This window comes from Pseudorca crassidens, chromosome 12, assembly GCF_039906515.1.
Source record: "Pseudorca crassidens isolate mPseCra1 chromosome 12, mPseCra1.hap1, whole genome shotgun sequence".
NCBI classification, from domain to species: Eukaryota; Metazoa; Chordata; class Mammalia; order Artiodactyla; family Delphinidae; genus Pseudorca; species Pseudorca crassidens.
The window spans coordinates 19,361,884-19,388,572 of record NC_090307.1 but is presented as its reverse complement, the minus strand read 5'-3'; the positions used below and the strand labels follow the sequence as shown (position 1 = coordinate 19,388,572).

The window sequence follows — 26,689 nt, the reverse complement described above, 5'->3', positions numbered from 1 at the left end:
AAGGTAAAAAGAGAAACACCTGCCTCAAGCTTCTCCCGTTTTGTCTACCTTTCAATTAAAATTGAAAGAGAGACAGAGAGACAAAAAAGACAGACAAAATGAATGCACTCTCCAGATCTCAGAAAGTGACACACAGATCTTGGAATATTAAATTCCCATAGTGTTAGCTTTTCGTAGAGATGCATGAAAAGGGCCATTAAAAGCCCAGCTCTACACAGACCCCCGACAATCAGTGTGTACACAGGAAGGGGGAGGAAAACCCTCATTTATAGCTCTTATTATCTTTGTATGTTCAATAAACTTAAAAACTGCCAAAATCCTAATTTACTTACATTCGTTTATTAATACTCAGGAGACTTGGGGAACCGGTCCTTAATAAAAATAGCTTGTGTATTTTCTTGTTTATGTTTGCTTTAAAGAAGACAGCACAGCAGAAAAGCATAAATTCATAAGGTATGGTTTAACTTTCACTGGGTTTCCCCCTTGCCTTTTCTGCTAAATATAATTTTTTTTTTAATCCCCGTTCCCTTTTGCTCCAAAAGGTCCTCTCTCCAGATGGTCGGAGAGACTGAAACGCTGTCATCCTCTTGATGAAAATGGATACCTTCCTGCCTCCAATTTGAAGCGGGCGGCTCACAAAACTGGCAGTGAACCTCTGGTGATATTCACAGGTCACAGGAAAAGAAAAAAGAAATCCACCAATAAAAAGGCAACTGCAGGGTTACCAAAAAATAACTCCCATTTTTTTTTTTCACAGTGCACATGGAATAAACACCCTGAGAAAAATTATATAATTGTTCTCAGAACACCAAGAATCACGAACTAGGCACTAATACAAGGTCTAGGATTTCACAAAGGATAGGGCCACAGAGACAGATGTGGGAGAATATGCATACACATGCATACATCAAATAAATGCTACGTATGCCCCAGAGTGCCCTTGAAATTGGGAGGTCCTGGAGACTGAACAAAACAGAAATAAACCAGAAAAACCCTTGCACACTTTACAAAACAAGGATTCTTCCTAAGTCATGAAAGAATCTAAGCCCTATATTTTTCCTGGGCTAGATTTCATTTGATTTTTAAATTTTAGTCATACTTTAAATGTGTAAACAGCTCCTTGCTTCTATTTCTACAGGGCTTACAATAAGGGGAAAACTTTTTCACGTATCTTTTAGGGATAAAGAATAAAACGTAAGCCAGGAACCCCAAAGCAAATCAATACGCTAAGTTTATCAAGCAAAACCCAGTATTTCCTTGAGAATTATACAACTGACCAACAGTTTGGAAAATACTACTAAATGTATTAGAGGTCTTGAGATGAGGCTAAAAGATGAAAAAAATATTACCTTCTAGGGAAAGGGGAAATTGAAAATTAAATCATCTCATTCTAATGACAGAATGAGCACAAACAACTATAATATACCTACAGACTATTAGTCTGACAGGTTCCCGGTCAGTCAGTATTAATACAAGCTAAATATACTATGTATTACTCCCAAATTTCAGAAATCAATATATTTACTCTAAAACTGAAAATAAACTCTCCCACATTATTAAATCACCTTCTATTTTAAAACAATCAAAATAAATTCTTTTAGGATAATATATAATTTTAATTACATATTCTACTACATTACCCTTAAACATGTAGTATAATTATTAAATTATTATATACGTACATCGAATACATGCCATGTGACGGCACCTAACCAGATTCATCTTTTTCCCAGATCTGGGTAGAATTATTTGATACCTCTTTTGGGAGGTAAAGACAAATCTTTGGTAATTTTGCTCGTATAAGGAGGCTACTTGGACTGTAAATTATGGTCAAGCACAAAGATCTGAGAATAAGCACACTTAACCCAAATTCAGAAATACTGCCTGCATGAAAAAGAGTATCTATGGGGTTAAAAAAGTTTTGAGGCTATATCATACCACACAATTTCTGTTTTTCTGGTGTAGCCAAATTAAGATTCTTTAGATGAGGTGCAAGCCTTTGTTAACAAATCGAACACTGTTTATAGCTTCTTAAAAAAGGCAATTTCTGTATATTTTATAAATTTTCTTCATATTATAACTGATCAGGTACAACGTTATTCCCTCTTAATTCATATACTTCATCTTTCTCATTCGGAAGTTATTTTTAAGGTAAGTGCTCTATATATTCGTTGATATAAATAAATATCACATAGAACTATTTTTTAAAGTAGAAGGTATCAAAGATTTAGCTTAAACCTGTCCCCCACATTTTAGTTATAAGAAAATTCAATAATGGAATGGTCAAAGCAACTGCTCAAGATAGGCAACTATCAATTACTCTTTATTTTCTACTACTTAATGGTTACACTTTCTTTAAAAATCTTGGTGGAAGTATAGGATGATATTTGTGAAAACAGAGTGATCACTTCAGTTTATCCTTAATGCTTTAATTTTTAGTAACCTGGATGACCAGTAAGCTGCCTCATTATTTTATTTCAGTCAACTATTTTCCCAATCTCTCAAAGGACTTGAAAGTACGGGTTGCAGGAAGGTATTTAATAGACATACTAAATTCAATAAGAAAAGCTCACATCCACTTAATTTTAATTATCATACCCTAGGTAAATAGAAAGATGACTTACACATTTGTTAAAGAAAATAGCTTTTAATTTAACAGAACAATAACAAACACCCCAGATATCTTCAAATGACTAACACAAGAAAATCAGTCCAATGGAAAATGAAATACGAATCCCAAACTGCAGCTTGTATTGTAGTGTATTGAAGTGACTCTGTCAAGGAAACATGAGGAAAGACTAAAGGGAAACAAAAATCTACACTTAGTTTTTTTCTGATAAGGTATCTGAGATCAAGGTGACCTTTGGCATTCCAGTTCCTGCCACGAGAGTAACTAAAGAAGTGTGAAATTTTTGTTGCAAAATTGGAAATGGGGAAACTTGGCTCAAGCTCAAAGGCTACAGCCCTTTAAGTGAACTATTTGTTTAATAAAAGCTTCATGGAAGGGCTTCCCTGGTGGCCCAGTGGTTAAGAATCCACCTGCCAATGCTGGGGACACAGGTTCGATCCCTGGTCCGGGAAGATCCCACAGGCCGCGGAGCAACGAAGCCCGTGCATCACAACTACTGAGCCGGCGCTCTAGAGCCTGCACGCCACAACTACTGAGCCCACGTGACACAAGGATTGAAGCTTGCGTGCCTAGAGCCCATGCTCCACAAGAAGAGAAGCCACCGCAATGAGAAGCCCGCGCACCACAACGGAGAGCAGCCCCCGCTCGCTGTGCAACTAGAGAAAGCCCGGGTGCAGCAACGAAGACCCAACGCAGCCAAAAATAAATAAATAAATAAATAAATAAATAAATAAATAATTCTTTAAAAAAAAGCTTCATGGAAAACTAATAGCTAGTTAATATTCAAAGTTAGCACCATTATCTTTTCTCCTACAGTCCTGAATTTAAAACAAAATCACAAATACAGAAATTCTGAGTTTAACAAAACTCTCTAGATAACAGTAAACCCTGAATGAATAAAAACTCTAAAAGTTCTCATTTTACAGATTTAATTTTTGTTGTAATTTGAGATGTATTACTATGGCACATTAGCTGTTCCAACCAATGTTCTGATTATCATTTGTTCCATCATCAAAGAAACAATGTGACACATTCTTTGAAACAGAACCTCTGTCTACTAGAAAAGAAGAAAACCAAGCCAACACACAAACCAACGAACAAAATGAAGCGAGTAGAATGCATATCCTACCTTTTCCCTTTGAGGTGCTCATTTTCACCTGTCTTGGCATGTCACTTTCACTTATGGAGATTTTTAAAAAATAACAATGATTACCATTTGTTCAGGGCCTCTTGTGGAATAGCTTTTCTGCCAGGAGCTCCATACACATTATTTCTAATCCTCATAAAAATCAAACAAGATGGACATTATTAATAGTATCATTCCTATTTCATACAGCTGAAGGACGGCAGAGAGGTCAGATGCACTGGCCCAGACAGGCCTGGGTCTAAGTGCCCGTTCCATCATTTATGAGCTAGGCAACCTTGGACCTGTTACTTTACCCTCTCTGGTCTTCAGATTCCTGCCTGTAAAGAGGGAATGACAGTGCCTGGTATGCCAAATCCTTGTAAGAATTAAAAGGCATAAAGCGTATAAACACAACTAGAATAATACCTGGCACTTACTAAGCATGCAAAAAGATCAGATAATTGTGTTAATGTTGTGCCACTATTTTTTTTTATTTTAATTATCTGGACAAATGTGACTCAGGAAAGTTAACCCACTTTTCCATGTTAAAAACTCACCAAGTGGTAAAGGAAAGATTCGAACTAGTCATCAAAGTCTATGTTCTTTCCATTAAAAAACAATTTCTTGATCTTAAGAGGCAAAAAAGAAAAAATATTTTAGCTATGAACACAAGGCTGTACTTTGGCCACGGTTTAATAGAAATATTCTTGTGGGGTCTCATAATTACCTTTTAAGAAAATAAAATGTGATAAGGCATGTTGACAGTAAAACCAATATATGTTGGTTACTTTCTTCCCAAAGTGGGAAGCTGAACTCTGGAGGGGATAAAGAGAAGTGGTTATAGATGGTGTATCATGAGGCGTGTAACTGAGTGGGGTCGGGGGATAGCCACTGGGCTGTGCAGTAGACCTTTAACATTCATTAACACTACTACCTCTTTGTGATCTGCAAGTATCCTCTGAATAAATAATTTCCAAAGAGAACCAGTTGAGAATAACTGAGACATTGTAATGGAGACTTTCAGATCCTTAAAGAGAGTTACTGTGTGCTCCATAATGAGTAGAAAATAGCAAAGCACAATTATGCCTCAGATGTCCAAGTGCTGGCGAGGCCGACTTAGTAGCTCACACCTTGGGAGATTTCACAAATATTCTAAACTGTGACAGTTAGACACTCAAGTGCCAAGAGTTTATGGTGTGCCACTGATGTTCACAAACCTAGGCACATGCATTGATGCTTCCCAGCATCTAATGGGGAAAAGTACTTGTAGGGGGATCAGCTCACTACTCAGGCAACTAACCGTATTGGACCTCAACCCTTACTGTTTGAAGGACATGGGTCACAGTAAGAGAAAAGAACGGCTATAGGGCAGTGATGCCTACCCAAGGGCCTGGACAGAGCCCAGGGCTCCTGACTTCTCATCCAGTCCTCCTGGCACTCTACTTCCTAAAGTCTTTTTTAACTGTATAACTTAAATATTCCAACGGGTAGTAAAATGGCATAAAAGGTTAATAAGCAGATACAAGTAACAGAGTTGAATAAGTTGTCATAAGGTTTATAGGCAGTGAATAATGCTCAGGAGTATTAAAAAGAAGGCAACACACAACCCAACAGTGCAAAGAAAAACAAAAACCAACTACAGAAATAAAAATTAATCATCTGGTATATTTTCAGTATATATTACCAAGTCAAGGAATATTTACTAATGGAAAAAGATCCTATTTCATTTCCAAATGATGGTTAAAGGCCACTTTGCATTATTATCACATAAACAGGAAATAAGTTTAGAGATAACACATAAATGTTGCAGTATATTGACAAATAGATGGATATTTAATTATACATGAAAAAAAATTCAGAGGTATAGTCTGTTGCAATTGTGAAGCTTTTATTTCCATCTCAATCACTTGAAGCTTTTATAGGAATGAAATAAATAGTTCTAAGTGCCACAAAGTAGCTCCCAATAAGAAGAGTTTTACTCCTCAAACTATTTTTATTAGTAGTCTGAAAAAAAAATCACAATTATCTAGACATGTATAAAATGTACCATTCATGTATATGATATTCATATTTTATTTCTACTAACAGCAATGACCTGTCTTCACTCTACCATAGTGCATCACAAAAAACAAATGAAAAAGAATATGAATATGAACCCCCAAAAGAAATTCCTTGAGTATGTAATATATTTAGAACACAAGTCATTTTGAGCATATATCCAAACACTCCATGACAAATACTACATATAACTTTTCTACCCTTCCGAATATCAGTTGAGTTTTGATTATCCGTTCATGAGTATATTAAACCTGAAGCTAAACTCTACAAGTGAATTACAGCCAAGAATTTTATCCTTCTCAGCCACGAAATTTCCTTTTCTATGTTAAGTAGTAAAATTGTAAGAATTTTAATTCCCTTCTTTGCATCTCTATCTATCAAATTGTGTAACTCAATTAAAAGAAATTAAAAGACCCAAAAGAAAGCAACAGAAAGGAGCAGCAGAGATCTGAGTGATCTATAATGGATCAGAAGCACATAAGCACGCAGGATGGGCAGACTGTAGCCCATGCACTTTCGACCAGCACACTCAGCCTGCAGCAGGCTTGGCCATGACACAGTAAAAAAGGGAGCTGGACCTATTATTAACCGCAAGAGCTACAGAAAAACCTGACGTTCTTTATGGCCAGACAGTTCTACCTTGTTCTTTCCTTTCTTCAAATTAAAAGGCAATATGTTTTTAAATATAGCTAGTTGCAGTATATTTTTCAAATCTCTAAATTTCAACCTATTAAAAAAGAGTCTGTGTAGCTTAAAAATTTACAAGGAAGGAAAAAAACTTTGCTTTAATTAAAAATAAAAAACAACTAAGAACCACTAATAATTGGATAGCAATATTATTGTGATTTAGATCTACATAGTGTCCCATTATTTTACAAGTATTTTACAAGTATCAGTGTGTTATCACTGCAAACATGAGGCAGCAAAACGGTGAAGATAGGTATGATTAGGCTCACTCTGTTATGATATCATAGATGTATCACACATATGATATTGGGATATATCATAGATATAGAACGTTTGAGATTTTAAGCTGTTTTCACATATTATCATGCAGCCATCTCAGTGATATATGCAGGGAGTTAACAGTTAAAAACAAAGAAAAGGAACCATTTCTTATGGTATTATAACTTAACACTCTCTAGAACTGGAAAGGGATCTGGTCCCAATATCTGTCAGACCAAGCTCTTGTCACTGTTGGCATGACAAAGTGATGCCAGTGATAAAAAATAGCTAACACCAAATTTACTTAGGGCGTGCCAGACACTATCCCAGCAAAACTACATATCCTCATTTTGTCCTGACACCAACCCTATTGTTTTATCATCCCAGTTTTACATAGAAGGAATTTGGAGGCATAGACACATTAAGTAACTTGCTCCAAGTCACATAGCTCGTTAAGTGGAAAAATTGACATTCAAAATCATGTCATCTTTCTTGCGAGTTTGAGCTTTAACATGATCTCTTGATCGCTAAGGGGCTTCTCTCCAAGGTGGTCACAGACGCCTAGCTAAACCCAGATTTGCAGAACTCTGGATCCCCTTTACATACTCTATGGCCATGTAGCAGACAAGGGGCTGAGAATGCTGTTTGGCCCAAAGAGAAGAACACAAGATGACCTCAGTAAGCAGGGCACAAAGAAAGTTCTTGTGCACTACTACAAGGAGGACCGTTCATCTGTCTTTCAGACCTGAAGCTGAGCCATGTAGCAGCAGGACCTGATTCTCTTGTTTGACAGTACTAAAAACAGACAGAGGCAGAGAATCTGCTGAGAGTTACACTGGGGTTTAGTGGTGACTAAATACCAACATACTAAACTTGTTTTTTTTTAATAGAAATCTCTGCCCATCTTTTATTTATTTTTTTAAAAATAAATATTTTATTTTATTTATTTTATTTTTGGCTGAGTTGGGTCTTCGTTGCTGCGTGCGGGCTTTTCTCTGGTTGCGGCGAGCGGGGGCTACTCTTCGGTGCAGTGTGTGGGCTTCTCATTGTAGTGGGTTCTCTTGTGGAGCACGGGCTCTAGGTACATGGGCTTCAGTAGTTGTGGAGCGCGGGTTCAGTAGTTGTGGCCCACGGGCTCTAGAGTGCAGGCTCAGTAGTTGTGGCGCATGGGCTTAGTTGCTCCACTGCATGTGGGATCTTCCCGGACCAGGGATCGAACCCGTGTCCCCGGCACTGACAGGTGTATTCTTAACCACTGCGCCACCAGGGAAGCCCAATATGCTAAATTGATGAAAAAAACCCCACCACATTATTACTTAAGGCATTCATGTGAAGTGTGACTACAGTCCCGTCTATGTGTACCAGCCTCTGGCTCCGAATACATCTTTTTATTTTGACACCTGCATTGCTCTTGCTCTTGGCACTGACGGAGCAGATACTGTATGTTTGCTATTACTGTCAATGTGGTGTATCACGGGAATGCCCACTACCAGCGTTCTGAGCACCCTGGCCCTCCCTGAGAAGGCCTTAAATTGATTAAGTTACACCTGGCTAAAGATCTCTTGGAATACTTTACTTAATTGCGTAAAATTTGGTCCAGGTGAAACCTGACTTCTTCCTGGTTACATTCCTTATGTTACTTATTCACAGGGGAACCGGCTTCCTGACCAGGCTTAGGATCAGCACAGATAAAAGACTGTAGATATTAAGCCCACCACATGTCTTTAATATGTTTTGAACACCTAAGTTGTTTCCAAGCTTTTATTTATTGAATGTTCATTAGAAATTAAAGGTAATGTTAAGAAAAATGTGATTTATTATTTCTAGTTATCTTCAATCATAAACAGATGTAACTAAATTATTTCATATCTCTATCTCAGCTGTCACATCAAATTCATGACTATCAATTATTTCTAATGGATCAGCTCCCATCTCAATACTATATTTTCCTCTTTCACTACCGTTTGCTTTTTTTTTTTTAGGTGATAACTATGGGGTCATGAGGAGGTATTGGAACATCAAAATCCTGTTAGTTATATCTGCCAATAAATAGCTTTGTGACCTCTGATGACATGGTTTCATCAATTGAATGAGGGCAGCACGTTTTCAGGATGAAAACAAATTATATGATTCCACAAGAAAGAGGAAAATTAATTTTAGGTTTATTCTGATGTTGATTATTGTTGTTTCTTCTATACTCTGCTGAAGGCTAAGAAGGCCTGCTGAGGATGGTCCATCACAGAAACAATAAAGTTTAAAAAAGTGTTATGAAAAAATGTGCATTGTGTGTGTGTGTGTGTGTGTGTGTGTGTGTGTGTGTGTGTGTGTGTGTATGGTACCTGGCACAGAATAGGCCCCAGCAGTTACTAAATGCACACATGAATGAATGAATAAACGCACTGCACACAAGACACAAGTCAAACTAAGAATAACATCATAAAGCAGAGAAAGATAAACATTCATTGGTTCTGCCAAAATAGATTTGAGTACATTTCACGTCTTGATGTGTTTTAGGGCTGAGCTGCCTTTCGGAAGTGGAGGCAATTACCTCTAACGATCCATATGTAAGGGTTCTAAAGAGGACCATTTCCTGCCCTTTTCCCTTTGAACCTAAGGTCATAGGTTGATGCCTTAGGACTAGAGCTCACATCCTTCACTGGATGTTAACAGGTGTGATTTTTAAAAAGGGATCTAAGCTCAAATAAGTTTGGTCACTATTGGGGTAAACAAATTAATACCATTGCAGCAGACCTTAGTCAATGTACAATACTACAGGAGGTACAAGTCTACCTCCCTGGAAATAATTCCACGTCACAAACCCACTTTTCAACACACCTGCAATCATCCCCCATCTTGGGAAATGCTTGTATAGTCTGTTAGCAGTTATTACACTTTGATGTGACAAGGTCTCTAATCTTTTCCCAGGAACTAATTTTTAAGAATGAGAGGGAAGTGAAGAGGGGATGAGGGTACAGAGAGGGCTTTACCAGAAGGGAAAGCAGCACCAGAGAAAAATGCTGATTACTTTATAGTTTGACCTTGTGCAACCCTAAATGTGCCATTCCTATTCCTCCAATCCCAGTGTCTTTAGGGCTGTGTTTGTACAGCCCAGACGGCTGTACACCTTCTTTGACCTTGAACTTAATTGTATAAAAGGAAATTTGGTGAAATTCTATGATTAATCGTCATAAAAAGTTGATATTTTCAAAGTATTTTGAATTACAAAGACTTTCTACATCCATTACATTATTTAATAATCACTTTAAGATTGATCGCCTACCCAAGTGGTCAACTCTCTCACCCATCTTATACATTAGGAGACAGAAGCTGGGAGAGCACCTTCTCTTCCCAGTAGTCAAATGACTCTAGGACAGCACGAGAAAGGTTATAACCTAGGTTGTTTTTCTTTGCTGTTGTTCATATATTATTGTGTGAAATTTAAAAAAAAATTTTTTTTATTTTACTGAAATATAGTTGATTTACAATGTTGTGTTAATTTCTGCTGTACAGCAAAGTGACTCAGTTATGCATATATATATATTCTTTTTCATATTCTTTTCTATTATGGTTTATCACAGGATATTGAATATAGTTCCCTGTGCTATACAGTAGGATCCTGTTGTTTAACCTTGGTCTTTTCACTGCAAATCCCAGATCAGAGTTGTTAGCACTTGATAAGAATATCCTTCCAAATCACCTATGGTCTAGAGAATCTGGAGATCAATTTTTCATATTAGTAAATGATATCTACTAACGTTGAGTACAGCTAAAGATGAATTCTAGGCTGGTCTTCGAAGCATCAAACTTAACACTGCGTGCTTCAAACAGATGCCTTCATCTTCTACTTACCAAGAGAATTGTTAAGAACATTGAGTTTCCAATCTGGTAAAGTTTTGAACAGGAATCACTGCCATGGTACACTGTATAACTATTATCCCATCCTCCCTTTCACAAAGCTGAAAGAAGTACAAATGATCTTTTTTTCTGTCAAAACGTATGGCGCTAAGTACTTTCAACTAAAAACAAAAGCATGAAATAATTACCAAATGTATAACTCTGTGGCACAGAGTGAAATGAAAAAAAAAGAAGTATGCAAATTGTCCACCTCTCTGTCCAATCAGCCACCTCTCTTTATCCCTTCAGACACCTGCCCCTCCCCCATACCCAGGGCAAACTTTCAGGTAAAATCAACCAGCAATGTTTCACTGCCTTAACTCACAGCAGAGCTTCTAGATGCTTTGGTACATAAAAATAAATAAATAAATAAAATAGGAGGCCAGAATTTTCATTAGAAGCTAGCTGGGAGATTTCAGACGTATAACAATCAACTAGAAAATGTATGAAAGTGAGTATAGTTTGTACTAAATGTTTATGCAAAGGAAATGTAAAGGAAATTATTCCATTAGGCTAGGGTTATTTAAAAAAACCTCAAAGACTGGGCAATAGAAGACCAAGTGACCAACAATAAATAGGTCATATCTTCAAGCACATTTAAAATACAATTCAATTGACTTTCTCTAATATTTAAATTCCAGACACTTTTGCATGCGATCTAGTTCTTCTTAATTTTAAAGATATACAGTTTAAAGCTCTGCTACTGGCTATTTCAAATATTTTTCTGGAATAACAAAGGTATAAATAAATATAAACAATAGTAACTTCTTTAACAATAAAAATTACAGTAAGAATGCCCCTTTGATTCCTTTCCAAGAAATGAAAGCTTTTATAAATAAGTTACTTTGTTCAATCATTTTGAACCTTCAAAACAGAAATGTAAAATCCAGATGATTGCTCACTATTAAGATAAGGGAAGCAGTTTAAAATTCTCAATGTTGAAGAACGTTATGAGAAAGTTTCTCTTATAAGAAGAGGAACACAGCAGTTTCACATAATAAAAGGCTTAGAATTGATTACTATCTTTTTTTTTCTTCCTTGATAAATTACTAACTGGTGAGAACTTAAGAGAAATATACAGAAAGGTTAAAAAGAAGCAAGGGATGTTTCCTTTTCCTGATGGAGAAACATCCATTAAATATATACTTCTTTGCTTACATAATTAGGACATCTTAGATCCTCTGTCAGGAACTTTCCAATCTCTAGGTAGGCAGGTAGGTAGGTAGGTAGATAGACAGACAGACAGACAGATAGATGTGTATAGTATGAATGTATGTGTATGCAAGTTTGTGTATATGATGAAATTAAAGCTTTATAAAACACAGCCGCAGGTGGATAGGAAGGAACTACTTAATGGGTATGGGGTTTCCTTTAGGGGTGATGAAAATGTTTTGGAAATAGACAGATGCAGGGGTTGCTCAACATTGTGAATATACCAAATACCAATGAATTGCCCATTTAAAAATGGTTAATTTTATGTTACGTACATTTCACCTCAATTAAAATAAAACAAAACAAAATCACTGTAGCAGGCCTAAAACTTATGTATCCTTCACAAAAAATATTAGTGAGGACCCATCTGCAGGGAGGTGGTATTCCAGGAGAAGAGAGGACCAACGATCGACCATATTTCTTAAGCAGTAAACCTTGTCATCAGAGGCTAGTTGGAAAATGTAGGTAAATAATGCAGCCATTATCGAAACTGCTCTCTCACCAAAGTCACTCATCATCTCTTCGTCACCAAATTCAATCTTCTTCATTCTATCAAGGAAATGAACTTATGATTCTCCCTCATTGCCGAAACAGCTTAAGTGAGCTAACCAGCTGTAGATAATGGTCCCCAATGGAGACCATCTTTCCAGTTTTGGTTCTACCACTCATCAACTGACCGTCGGTAGGTCATTCAGCCTCTCTCTCAATCTTACAATATTCATTTGGAAAATACAGATCATGACATCTGCTGCTACATGGAGATGTGTTGCAAATAAAACCAGATCATGCTCTGAGAAAACACCTTGAAAAAAAACGGACCTCAACGTATCTAATTTGTATAGCATGTTCAGTACCTTAGTGATGCTTAAAATATTTTTTGATGGTGATGATTCCATTTTCTTTAATGGAAAATTTCTTGATACGTACACAACCTATTCAGCTCTTTCTCTATCAATTACAAATGGGAATGGGAACCAGGGGTGTCATATCGACAGGAGTATAGACCAAAAAACTTTGGGGAAAGAATGAGCTCAGTAAGTTTTAATCAAATATATTTCATCTTCTAAACTTTCCCAGCACTCTACTTTTAGAAATTTGTAAATTTTATGAATTATACAGGTCTTCTCTCCCATAAAATACTGTGGGCTCCTCAGGGAAAGAGGGTGTGATACAGAGGACATTCAATGAAATGACTGCCTACAGCAGGTGCCCAATAAGTATTTATTATACAAACAAGGGCAACAGCCAAAGTAAAAGAAGATCAATTCTTTCCTGCACTTACAAAGCTTACACAGCAGATTTTTGGCACTGAAGTCCCTTACAGAAGTGTATTTCAGGTATCTTTGTTGAGAACTGTCCTCTGAATCATGAATGGCTTCTTTAAGGTACTGCACAATGGGGGTGAATCTCTGGCCTCATACCAGGAAGATGTCACATAGAGATTACACAGATGTAAAAGACACTGTGCTTCAGTTTCACAGATGTCCAGCATTGAATGTGCAAAATTTCTCAAGGAACTCATCCATGTAGAATTTATGGGAATCTCTGATGTGCTATATTTGTGATATCTGTTCCTTCGTTTCTGTGTCCAGATTTTAAAAATAAAGATTGCATGAAACTAAAACAAACAGAGAGTCAGTCTAGGACTTTAATTTTCCAAAAAAAGATTGAGAAACTCAAACAGAAGTCACAGGCAGGTTAGGACCACACATCACCTTTGATGGTGTTTTCTAATATCTCCATTCAATGGGAACTCAAAACCAAACTGGACTGGGATAAGGAGGCATAACACAGAGTACAAACCTCAAGCTACACTCACCACTTAAATAACTCTCCCCTTTCATCTGCCATCTTAACATCGGCAGGTGGACTCTCAACCACCGAGCCACCAGGGGAGCCCCATCTGCCATCTTAATTCCTCCTATTCTTTCATGGATCTGTCCAGATCCCTCCTTCATCTGACTGATCTGTAAGGCTCATTTCACCCTTTGCATGTCTTCTAACTTGTGGTGCTGTCTTCTGCTTTATATTTATGGTCTATTTTCCCAAATACATTCCAATCCCCTGGGTTGTAGGTGGCTCATTCTTTCTACCAGCCTCTCTGTCTGGAAGATGATTATTTTCCATTGATGATGGTGATGATGATGATGACAATGACGATGGAAAAAGCATCTTGCCATGGACTTTCCCCATTTCTTTATCTTTTTTCCATACCCACTCCTCCAATGAAACTGCTCGAAAGCTCCTGGATGCTGCAGCCAAATGTCACTTTCACTCTCAGTAACATCTGACACTGTTGACAGTTTCCTCCTGCCAGTCAAATCTGCTCTCCTTGGCTTCTGTGACTATGTCTTCCTGTTGTTCCTCCCATCTCTCTGGACTTTTAAATGCAATGACATCTTAGGCATATCCATTTGAAGGGCTCCTCATGACATCACGATAAAATCTGAACTCTTCAATGGGGTGCACAAGGCGATTTATGATCTAGCCACTGTTTATCTTTTCAGTCCCATCTTTCACTATTATCATCGTGCACCATGAGCTCCAGTCATCCTGCACCACCTTTGGATAACAATATATGCCCTTCTCTCCCTTGATCTGGTTATTACCCTTGCATTTTGCCTGCTGAATTCCCATTCATCGGTGGACCTCACTTCCTCCAGGCCAAATGTGGGATAGGTACCCTTCTTGTGTGTACCTTCAACAGACTGTACTCCCCCATCGATGCATTATCAGACTAAATGTAGCTCAGTTTACTTGTCTATCCCACGTCTGTCTTGTTCAGAGTCGTATTTCAGCACTTGACTCAGAGTTAGCATCCAAGCCTGTTACCACCATTTGAGTGAAGGAGTTAGGGAAAGAACATTAAAATGTTTTCTTAAACAACCAAAACAACACTTTCCTAAAGAGAAAAGATGAAATCTCCCATCTCTCTCTAATTTCAAACTGATAACCTCAGGTGACAGTGCCGGTCCAAAGAATGGATAGAGGATGCCATCCAAGTGCACGTCAATGACTTACTCTCAGTGGGAGAAGCCTGAAGCTCTGGCTCTTTTTGTTCCCTAAATGCCCACGTGCTCTGCTCCTGTAGTTAAAGCCAGATGCCAAGGAACAACATATCAAGGAGAGAGGGTACGGGGGCTCTAAGAAGTCTGCAATTGTCCCAGGACTTAGACTCCCTAATGTTATTAGCTATCTTGAGTGCAATGTGGGAAAGAGAAAGCAAACTTCCACTACCTACAAGGCCACAGACCTCAGCAGTGAAAAAGATTGGATGCCAAGGTCATGATCTGTGCTTGGTAGTGTACAGCGGGGCTGGCAGGCCTCCCACCATAATGCCAAGAGAGGTAACTGTCCTCCTTCATGAGGTTTTCACCTGCGGTGGTTTAGCGCTTTGATTTAATAAGGCAGCATCCGTTTCAGGACCAGTTTCTTAATAATGATGCTTTTCTTCTGTTCGTCTCCAGTCACACCAAAGAGGGCCGTACCAGTATGACTGTTCCTAAGGTGATCTGTGGTATTTTCTAAAATAGTCTGACGTGAACCAACTGGGTCAAAAAATGCTAAGATTTGCATTTCCTTGAAATGTGATGCTATTTTTGAGCTTCTCATTGAAAAAAAAAAATTAAACTGCAAGTAATTAAGTGTGGAGGAGCACACCAAAGGTGGCTCGCATTTAGGCACATGGTAAACTGATTTGCCATTGAACTGGGAGGTTAATATTAGGAGTGGGGAAGCCAAGCCGTGGTTTGTGTTTGTTCAGTGTCTCATACTATTTTTTCAAATGTCATGGGCTCAGCAAAACCCGAAACACATTTTCTCAGCACTTCTCTCTATTTTTCAACCCATATGTATTCCAAGAGCAGTTTAATTCATATGTTTCTGATTTATTTACATGCAAGTCATCAGAATGTTGTTTTGTACGAACTATTTGATGTCCAGGAAGCCTGTTGAGTCTTGCCTTTGAGGTTTTTTCCTTAGGATCAGGAAGCCATGATTTGCAAATAGAAAAAAAAAAAAAGAAAAGAAAAGAAAGAAAGAAGAAAGCTCATCAGAACCCCCAATATTTTGAACCTCAAAGGTTCAAAATTGTCTTCAAAAGGTAGATGGCATAAAGTCTGAGTACAATTCTTACAGTCTGCAGACTTTGTATTTTCCAGGTCCTAATTGACATTGCCCTTCTCAATGGTACTAATGCCTTCCTTGTGGACATAAAAGTACATATTTGCAACGTATGAACAAGAACAGATCCTAAAGAGATGCGAGGACCTCTTCAAAGATGAAGTGAATGCCTTCTGTAACATGGTATCTGGGGCAGGGGAGGGGGCTTCAGTATCCAGAGAGAGAAACGTTGTTATCACTTTTCCAGGAGAGTCCTGAGAAAATGAGGACCAGTTTTCACCCCACTAGGGATTTCTCTTTCCTCAATTTGTAAAAGTAACTCTGATTCAGTTGTGATCTGAGAGTTGTTTGCATACATTTAAAAAACACCATAACATAATTTTATAAATATTTCTCCCTTTGTAAGTAACTGCAAACTAAAAAAAAAAAAAAAAAAAAAAAAGAATACTAGTAATTGTTAGGACTTCCATGGACCAAGTTAATTCAAGGATCCCTATATTCAGACTTTTGAAAGAGCAGGGGTTTTTTTCTTAAGAAAGATTGATACCATGTAGTCAGCACATGTAGGAGGGCTTTTATCTTTTAGCAAGGTGTCTACAGAAGCAGTTTAAATGATACTGTAGAAGGTAGTAATAGTTTAGAGGCTGAATCTGATTTTAATAGCAGTGATTTTTTTAAATAGATTTTTAAAAAAGAAATTGTATATTAAAAAAAGGTTGGGCTTCCCTGGTGGTGCAGTGGTTAAGAATCTGCCTGCCAATGCAGGGGACACAAGTCCGGGCCCTGGTCCGGGAAGATCCCACATGCCGCAGAGCAACCAACCTGGTGCGCCACAACTACTGAGCCTGTGCTCTAGAGCCCGTGAGCCACAACTACTGAGCCCACGTGCCACAACTGCTGAAGCCCGTGTGCCTAGAGCCCATGCTCTGCAACAAGAGAAGCCACCGCAATGAGAAGCCCGTGCACCACAACCATAGAAAGCCCGCGCGCAATAATGAAGACCCAACGCAGCCATAAATAAATAAATAAATAAATAAATAAATAAATTTATTTAAAAAGAAAGAAAAAAAGGTTGCCTCCTCTACAAACGTTCCTAAATTTCAGTCCCCAAATCAAATTGATGCTGGGCAAGAAGCATGTAAGTGGTCTCTAACACTATCACATGCCTCTGTGGTGTGTCTCTAAAATATAAACCCACATTTCCCATCTGACTCTTTGTCGTCTGTTTGGCGGGATAGATTAGAAGTGTTGGCTAGTCTGAGCTGGGACTGAAAGATTTCTACCTATGCCGCCTTTCAAAACTGAGCTATCTCCCTTCCCCAAAACTCTTTTCCATTTTCCCATTTTCAAAGCCAGAATGGTGTTAGGGCTGAGAAGATTCAAAAAGTCTTCTCAGATCAAATCTCTCTCCAGCACAGCTGCTGTTAAGTGACCCAACATGTTTAAAGACAGGTTCATATTCCTTACACTACATTATTTTTCTATGAGTCCCCAAGCCTACACATTTCAGAAAAGCAATATATATATATGTGTGTGTGTGTGTATATATATATATTTCTTTTTTTTTAATCACCAAAATGGACTTCTCAATACATCCCTCTTTGAAAGCAGCTAACATGGCATGCGCAGCAAGGAGAAATGTTGTCTTACGCTGTCAGGCTGAATGGTGATTTAAGGTTATACTCTGTGTCCAGTAAATATCAGTCAAGTAACTAAATAGCCACTACTAAAATATGTGACTAGAGCAAAGAAATTAATCACTAATTGCTATGAATTCAAACACAGCTCAGGGGACGAAATTTTATTAAATTGTAGGAAGATTACCAAGTAACAAAATATAATCGTTATCAAGACTGTAAAAAAAAGGAATCATTTAGTAAGCCAATTTGTATACTATATAGAGAAAGCTTGGGCAAAGGAAGACAGCAGCCTTCGGCAAATATCTTAAGACACAGTCAATACCATTGTAAAAATATGGTCAGTTTTCTCAACACAGTCATACAGACACCTCCATGCAATTTAAGACAACAGCTTAAGTTTTTAGCTTTTACTACCTTTCAATGGAGATCAGCTCTCAGGTAGAAATAAATATAAAGAAGTGTGTCATGTACTCTAATTAGGTTTCAACAGCTGGCCTTCAGAACTAATAATTTATCTCACATTTGAAGACCTTTTGGGGAGGACATGTTTTGATCTGATGGTCCTGGTTTGTTGGCTTTCCGTTAAAAAGGAGGAAGACATCAACAGAAACATGCACTTGTGAGCTACCACATTATCTTTTTCAACTATATAAAGTCCTAATTGGGAGTAATATTTCGACATGCAACAGCTGAAGTGAAAAAGTCACAGCCTCATGGACTACCCATCTGCAGAACAGATTACAAGACATGTGAACTTGAGAGCATTACAGAAAAATGTTACTTGGAAAGCAAACATTTTCATGGGTAGCATTAAAAGTGTCTCTAATGTTCTTTCGCCCTCTTTGCCTCTCCGTTCCCCAATACTAGACCTTCCCTTGGCAAACTCACAGATGCAATCCCTGCTGTGCAGCAGTAATGCGGAACCTCTCCCTGGGTACCACCGACCGTCAGAAATTTAGTAAAATTTAGTCACTGAGTATGGGAGAGATGGGTCTCCAACCTCCCGCTTCTGAAGGGAAACGCGCATCCAGAACCTACACGCCCCAACTTGCTGCTCCATTTTACGGCTTGAGATGTACAGGAAGGTAGAACCTCAAAGAATTCCTGCCCCATGAGGCAGATGCTCAAACAAATTCAAAGAGATGTCCTAGATGAAACTCACACATGCGCACATATTAATCTCGATCACTGCCATTTTTCAGCGTCGTTTCAGTGTTTAACAACCTGAACTAACAGCCATTTGAAAGCATGTCCCGAGCTTCTGGAGGGAACCCACTCCCACCACCCATTTGGTGTTCAACTTTAGTAGAATTCTGCTCACCTCCATAGGCTGACCTGCTCTGGGATTTTAACAGAAGGGTGGACAATTTTTGTTTGTTTGTTTGTTTTAATTGAAGGTCCTTAATGTGGGCCACATGTTTCTGGCGGGGACGGGGAAGTACAGAGGAGGCAGGGGCCAGGAATGCAAAGTGGTAGGGAGCTGGGGTGGGGGGGAGAGGGCAAAGTGGGGAGGGACTGGATGATGAAAAGACCAGTTCCACAAGCGAAGCACATTAGCAACCCGGAGTGGAAAGGGCCGGAAGGAAAACCCACCCACCTCACCCCTGAGTTCATTCTATCAACCTGCAATTGCTGCGATCAAAACCATATGTCGGTTCTTCCAGATCTTTCTCACAGGACAAACATGCAAAGGGCCTCGGGCCTGGCGTTGCCATCAAATGGTAATTGATACCAGATGAGCCACAAAACAGAAAAGCACACGCAAACGGCAACCTCTCTCGCTGCACCCGCACCTTCCCAACCCCTGCTTGGCCCCTTGAGAGGGATGAAATTGCAGGTCTTGCCGGGCTGCTAAGTGCGCTGTGCACCACGAAAAACACGTGTACACCGCCGCCAGTAACCACCTGTAAATCAGAGGGGAAACGCAGGTCCGCCAGCCAAGAGCTGGGCCCAAAGAACAGGCCAAGGCGCAAGGTCACTCCAGGTTAATACAAGGTCATCGATCAGGGGGCTGAAATGAGCACAGGTGTGAGGCAGATCACAGGCCTGCGTGCAGGGAACTGCCTCCCCCCCGGCCCCCGGCACATCCGGTCTGGAAGAGGCTATTCCCGCTAAGCCACATCTGCCTTCCTCTCCTCCTGCAAGTGAGATGGTGGGAAAGGGAAACCACTCCCCAATTACAAGGCAATTAGAAGAAATGTGCCCGGCTCCTTTTCTGAAGCTCTTTTCTGCATCCCATTGTTCTCACTGAAGGAGAAAAAAAAAAAAAAAAAGTCCAGAAAACCTGCAGAGCTGGAGGTCCTGGCAATTGCTGGTTGAATGTAATACAGTAGGTAAAAAACATCCCTTATTTCCCCCGACACTGACAGAACCGCGAGCAGCGCACGGCTCTCGCCTCTGCATGTATATATTTTCTTATTAACTCGATCGGGCAGAAATTTGCAGAGATTTGTTTGGATTTAGAAGTCACAACAAAACGTCAGTTTTACAAACCGAGGATCATTCTGTGGTGAAATGTAGTGCTCTGGACCCGACCAGTCACTGCACACAGCTATTTGTTCCAATTCTTCTAGCAGCGCTTCTGAACAAACAACTAACTTATTCTAAACACACGCAATGGGTCTCATTTTCCTTCCTTCTGCCTATCCCATTATATGTGATATTTTAGTCTTATAGATCTTATGAAGTTTAAATATTTTCCAGATGGGACTAGGGAACACAGAACCCTGTAAACACTCTATGTTATAAAAAGGACCAACTGAATACTTTGAAACAGAAGAGGAAGATGATAGAACATACTTCTTTTGCGAGCAGTAACCCTGTAAGGCAACACCGCAAACTGTAAAAGGGGAACGGTTATCAAGTCTCTTTTTCTTTCCCCAAATTCTCAAGGACTGGCTGATTCATCCTCATTTAGGTCGTATCTATTTATATCTTTTCTAATTAAAAACGTTTCCCCCCAAAGATGATTTAAGCTCCATTTACAATTCAATGCATCTCAATGGTAAGAAAGAAAACCCTGGTTGTAGCCTAATGATAAATTCCACTGTCCCAGAGGGAAAATAAATCAGGCCTATCAATTCCATCCGTTTGCCCAGATTCTCAGCAGAACTCTCTTCCTCGAAGTGTGGCCACAAAAGCCCTCAACGAGGTGGCATTTTGCGAGGACCCTCAACCTAGAGGCAATCCAGGAACATTTATAGTGACAGCACCGATCCAAGAGAAAAGGCAGTGAATAAATGACAGGAGGAAAGTAACAAGGGCAGCAGATTAAAACGAAAGTTCTGGTGAATGCCAGGGGAAGAAAGGAGTAGGGCAAAGCAAATGGGCAGCACACAAGCCAAAGCAGCAGAGTGGGGCTCAGAAGGGTGTCAAATCAGGCAGGCTCGGGAGACCCACTCTGGGGAGACTCTGACCTTACCTGTGCTTTCCCTTGGAGGTCCAGTCAACATAACCCTGTATCTGAGCATCTGCACTGTTTAAATTTCATCCTGTGGTGTTGTTTGCTGATTGATCAGACATGGCTGACAGCATCAGAACTGCAATCTGACAGACAAGGAGCAAGCAGGACCACAGCACAGAATTCATAATAGGAGGGAGAGAGGGAACTTCATGCTGGATATAGGAAAGTCAGACCCGCAGACATCTGCTGCGAGGCCTGGGGCTCGCCTAGGGGTGGGAGGGCCCAGGATGAGGCTGGGAGGAGGGCATGGAGAAGGGGAGGTGGGACGAGCCCAGCCACCCAAATGACCAAGCACGAGGCTTCCCCCTGGATGGAGCTGCATCTGGACCCCGTTTAGCAGCTTCCCTCTGGCCACTCCCAGTTCCTGCTACCTCCAGGGAATACAGCAGGCTGCTCTCCCTGAAAGCCCTCTTCCCAGAATAAAAGTGATGCGGTTGGGGCTTCCCTGGTGGTGCAGTGATTGAGAGTCTGCCTGCCGATGCAGGGGATGCGGGTTCGTGCCCCGGTCCGGGAAGATCCCACATGCCGCGGAGCGGCTGGGCCCGTGAGCCATGGCCGCTGAGCCTGTGCGTCCGGAGCCTGTGCTCCGCAACGGGAGAGGCTACAACAGTGAGAGGCCTGCGTACCGGTAAAAAAAAAAAAAAAAAAAAAGTGGTGGGGTTTCCAGTTTGGGATATGGCAATTTTCCTTTCCTTTATTTATTTTTCAACATTTGTGACGTCTTCCAAAGGATACAGAAGGTACTCAGGAGAGGCTGGCCGACAAAAGCATCCCATCTAGATTTTTGCTGTGCTGGGGAATGGCCTCCCACTGAATGGAATTCTTTACCTATCTGAGAGCAGTAAAGCAAAGAAGTAGAGGAAGAGACAGAGGTTGAAGGTGTTGGGAAATAGTAAGTGAAATAATCGCTGTCAAAAATGGAACAGAGAGAAAAGAAGGAAAATAGCTAGGAAATGGGACGGAGAGAGGAACCACCCCCAGCCCTGGGTCAGAGAGGATAGGTCTTCATTCTGACCCAAGTATCTTCTTCTTTTCTGGCCAACAGGAGGTGCTGAAAGCAACAGTGGCTGGCCACACGGATCACCCTCTACTGTCCCCATCTTGCTCCTAATAGATGCACACACGCACACACACACACACACACACACACACACACACACATCCCTGAACCAGTCTACTATCCAACAACGACAACTGAATTTACCTGCTCTAAATGCAGGATCACCCTCCCTCATGAATATCGATATGTAGGGTTTTCACCTCCAATTAAGGATCAATTTGAACACTTGCCTCCCTGTTCCCCACTCCCCAGAATCATGACTATACATCTTGGGGGGAAAATTAGAAGAATTTCAAAATCCAAACAGAATTCCCCAATGCTCATCAAAAAACATTACTTGCAAATTTCCTCTTTCCTAGCATTGTCTGTTAGTAGAATTTGGGGAAGGTCATCATGGTTTCATTAATAATTACAGAAGAAGAAAAGATACAAGGTAAAGCGAGGATACAGCAGAATGATTTTAAAAAGAGATGGATAAAAGAGGCAGGGAATCAGGGTAAAATAAGGGCCAGAGAGATCAGGTTATTAAAACTAACCAGTTAGGTGGACAGAGAAAGGAATAAGATGCTTTGGCTGAGGGGAAGGAAAAGGTTAACGCAACAGGAAAATCAAGGCTTAATAAAAGTTAATCCTTGAGAAACACCATCCCTGATCTAACATCCATTTGGAATGGTAAAATGGCAGAAAAGGGTAAAGTAAGTCCATCTGGCTTAAAACTGAATACAAATTCCACCAGGATCTTCACCTCCAAAAACAGACAAGAAAGAAAAACCTCATTTCCCCCCTTCATTTTGAAAACACGATTATATAGAACTAATTTGTGAAATCAAGCTAGAAAGACACAGCACTGAAATCTGAAGAGGCAAGACAAGGGAACCAGCGTAAAGGAACTGTACGTGAAAATGAGTGCAACAAGGCGGGAAAAGAAATGAATGTAAGGGTTTGATGTGAACGGAGGAAGTGCTGGACAGAAAGCGAAGTCCAGGGAGAAAGGGACAGCCAGAAGGTCTGGATTTCACTCAGAGAAGAAAAATGAATGAAACACACTAGGCCAGGGAATAGAAATGACTGAACAAGAAAAAATGGAAATAAGGATACAGGAATGTGAAATGGGGGTAAAATGGATAAAGACAGTGCGAAAGAGATCACATAGAAATTGGGAAAACAGAAGACAGTTTGCTTGAAGCATAAAAAAGGTGCCTTAGGATTTACGGAATGACAAGCACAATTCTGCTAGAGGTATTCCATTGAAAACATCATCACGGGCTGAGACTATGTGAAAAAAAATTTCACAGGTTATTTGAATCCACTTTCCAACTTCATAACATATCCCTAATTTCCAGGATCTGTTTGCAATTGCATGAGACAACAATAAAAATATTACACAGGGACCTTACTTTCTCCCCAATTTTGTGTCAGAAATGAACCTACGCAGTGCACATGATCGCTTTGTGACACCCTTCATTATCTATGGCATTCAAGGTCCACGTTCTCTTAAAGGAATATTCGTGCAAGCACCTTGCCCCAGACCAAAGGAAATCTTACGCTCTTCATTCAAAATGCTGAAGTTACCCTGGAATCTGGGAACTAGATATTTTAAAGGTGTGTCAAGAAAATGTCACTGGAGGAGACGGCATTTCCAATGGGAGCCCTGAGAATCTCAGCAGCCTTTCAAGCTCCTGGCCTGGGTTTTCTTTTTTAACTCAGCAGAGGCTCAAGTTGGTTCCACTGATAAGCCAATAATTGCACATTTGGTGGAAAAGTCTACAGCTCTGTAAAGCGGGGAGGGAAGCACGATGACAGCCGTTTCAGGTGCGGAGACACAATAAAAACAATACAGAAAGAAAATGTTTGCTTTTTAAGTCAACTGAGATGTCATACCCGTTAATAAATCTATCTGCTAAATCTACTCTTATTCATGTGGGACACCACCAATTTAAAGTAAAATAAATTATCTTTAATTAAATGGAATTGTCCTCTTCCTCCCGCTATCATCCCCAATTATTACATTCTAATCAGCCCTTTAGGGAGAGAGCAGGAGAGAAGGCTGAAAGGCAAACTGACTAAAAATAATTCCTCTTTCTGTCAAGTGATGAAATTTTTATCTTAATTATTGGTTATAACTGTAATTTTTGGGTATAAGTAATGAGAACTGTAAAAACTTTGTCATTTATGGGGGAAAACACTACGTGGCCACTTCCAAAATCTCCTTGCACTTTTTCCTCTGTGAAAATTTCAGAACTTAGAAGTAGCCATTCCAGACTGAGCAAATGACCTATTTAAACCTAATATATTACTTTTATTTCCAGCACAAAAGTTGCCAGTTTTAATTAATACTTTAAAATACAGAGCACTAACGGAATGCCAGCCCTGTTATTTTTAGACTGTGAGGCTTTCCACAACTGGGATTACTGAATGGTATCGACTTATGTTTCGACAAGAACAGCACAGACACGTTAAATGTTAAGACATGTAGCTGCATAAAAGGAAGAGGCTGATCTACTTACAAATATTTAGTGACTCTCTCTGTCCCAATTCCTGGCTCCCCCATATCCCTCTTTTCTTTTTTTTTAAACTGCACCCAAATTCCAAAAAAAGCAATGTGTGTTTCAACCTAGCAATCTGTATGAAAGATACCCCATCATCAGCTCTCACGGATGCAACAATGCCCCCCCACAAAGAAATGGTGAAATCAACAGGTGAGTAGTGTCTGACCCCCCAACTCCAAAGGCAAAGAAAGCAAATATGCTCCTAAGAGTAATAAAGAATGAATTTGGGTTAAATCTTGGGTTAAATCTCTGCATATCTGTTGTAACGGTGCCCGACCCATCTTCCTCCCAAGCCACAGCTTGGTTTTTGTTTGTTTCACTTTTTATTATAACTGTGGACTTTGTCAGGACCGGGAGTTTTCTTTTAGCCCTCTATGTAATGACAAAATTAACCACTAAAATTGGGAAATTTATCTTCTGTCTAGAATAAATAGGTGGGGGTATTGACTGTTTTCTGACTACTTAGTGTTACTTTTAAAAATGTATTTTTTTCAGGGTGTAGTACTGTTTTCATTTAGCATGCCTTTGAATTGCCGCCTACAGAAGTAAAAAAAGAAACCACAGCTATACAAGCCTGCTGACTTTCTTATAAAAGAACCAGTTTTAAACTTGTTTATACTACTGATTCCAAATGAATTCAAGATGGTGGCTAGTTAAAGAAAGAGAACTCATGCCAGGGAGTTTGATCAAAGAACTTCAATTCAGCAATGTTCAGTTTTAATTGACCACTAATTAAGCTACATTAGTCCAAGAAAGGTCTGTATCACTTTGAGTAATAAAGAAAAGAATTAATTTAACCCTGTGTCACTCAGCTTCAGTAAATTCATCTGAAAGCAACTTCTCAAACGACAGGCATGAAAGAGGAGTTTAGTGTTAAATGCCAAAAGTGGTCTACAGAATTCAGAGAAGACCAGAGGCTCGGTTTTCTACTGCATTTGTTACTTCACGAGTGATGTCACCTTGCAGGTATAATTATCTTCATTACAGATACAAAGATGTCAGCTTTACTCCCTGGGTTGCAAAGGGTTGCTTTAAAATTGGATTCAAAACATGGCATCATACCAGCCACAGTTTTAACTTTCCTGTATTCTAGACAAAAATAGAGTGGATTTGCAAAATCATGAGAATTTTCAAAGGCCTGGAACTCTCCTTCTGGGAAAAGTGAGTTGAAGACAGTGGGGGGGGAGGAGTGGAACAACTGCAATGACACCACCAAAAAAGCCCATTATAATTAGAGACCACAAGCTATGACAACATGACAGCAGCATTTGAAAGTCCATGTGCTAAAATAGTTAGTTTCTGAAAGTCCAGTTGCAAAATTTTTATTTCCCCACACAATGCCCTTAGCAAAATTGTATGCCTACAATTCTGATTTTTGAAAAATCTCAGGCAGGAAAGTAACCATAATAAAACAGCACAAACCTCATTTTAGGATTTAACATCAAAATGTAAGACACTACGTTACAGCTTGTTGATGACTTTTAAAGTTCTTCACGTTAACTCAGAGGTGAATTTCCTATGGTCTTATGGCCAACATAAAAAAGTAAAGCATGCTTCCATTTTGAAAATAAACCCAAATGTCAGTGGTACGCTGGCTTCTATGTTATAGTAATAACCCCCGTCCTCCACGCCTGTAATAGCATTGAATGCCATAAGGGCCAAACATTCTCGAAGAGGAATATCCTTGTGGCCTCTACACACACATTATATTTGGTCTTAATGATTTTGGCAACTACTGCATTTTCTACAATAGAATGTAATGAATAACGTTTTTTCTACGTTCTGCCAATACTCATTAAAATGCACTTGTTTGTGAAATGCAATAGCTAGCTATATGAAACCAAAATATTAATGCAAATTGGAATTTCTAAGTTTAAAGCAGTATTTGCATAACAGGAACTAAACAGGGTACAAGCTGCAAGAACACAAATGCCTCTTAATACCACGATTATTACCAAGAGGAATGAGGGCTTGTGTACACCATTAGAAGT

General features: G+C 39.5%; 1 protein-coding gene across 37 annotated transcripts in view; it reads right to left on the bottom strand.

Annotated features, from left to right (window-relative positions):
• TCF4 (transcription factor 4) overlaps positions 1 to 26,689 on the bottom strand; it is a 360,829-nt gene that overhangs the window by 58,259 nt on the left and 275,881 nt on the right. The window contains exon 1 of one of the 37 annotated variants that reach the window (XM_067699021.1): positions 21,048 to 21,263. The exons of the other annotated variants lie outside the window; for them this stretch is intronic. The gene's annotated coding sequence lies outside the window, so the exon portion shown is untranslated. Of the gene's footprint in view, positions 1 to 21,047; positions 21,264 to 26,689 lie in introns of those variants that run through there. 37 annotated transcript variants of the gene reach the window in all.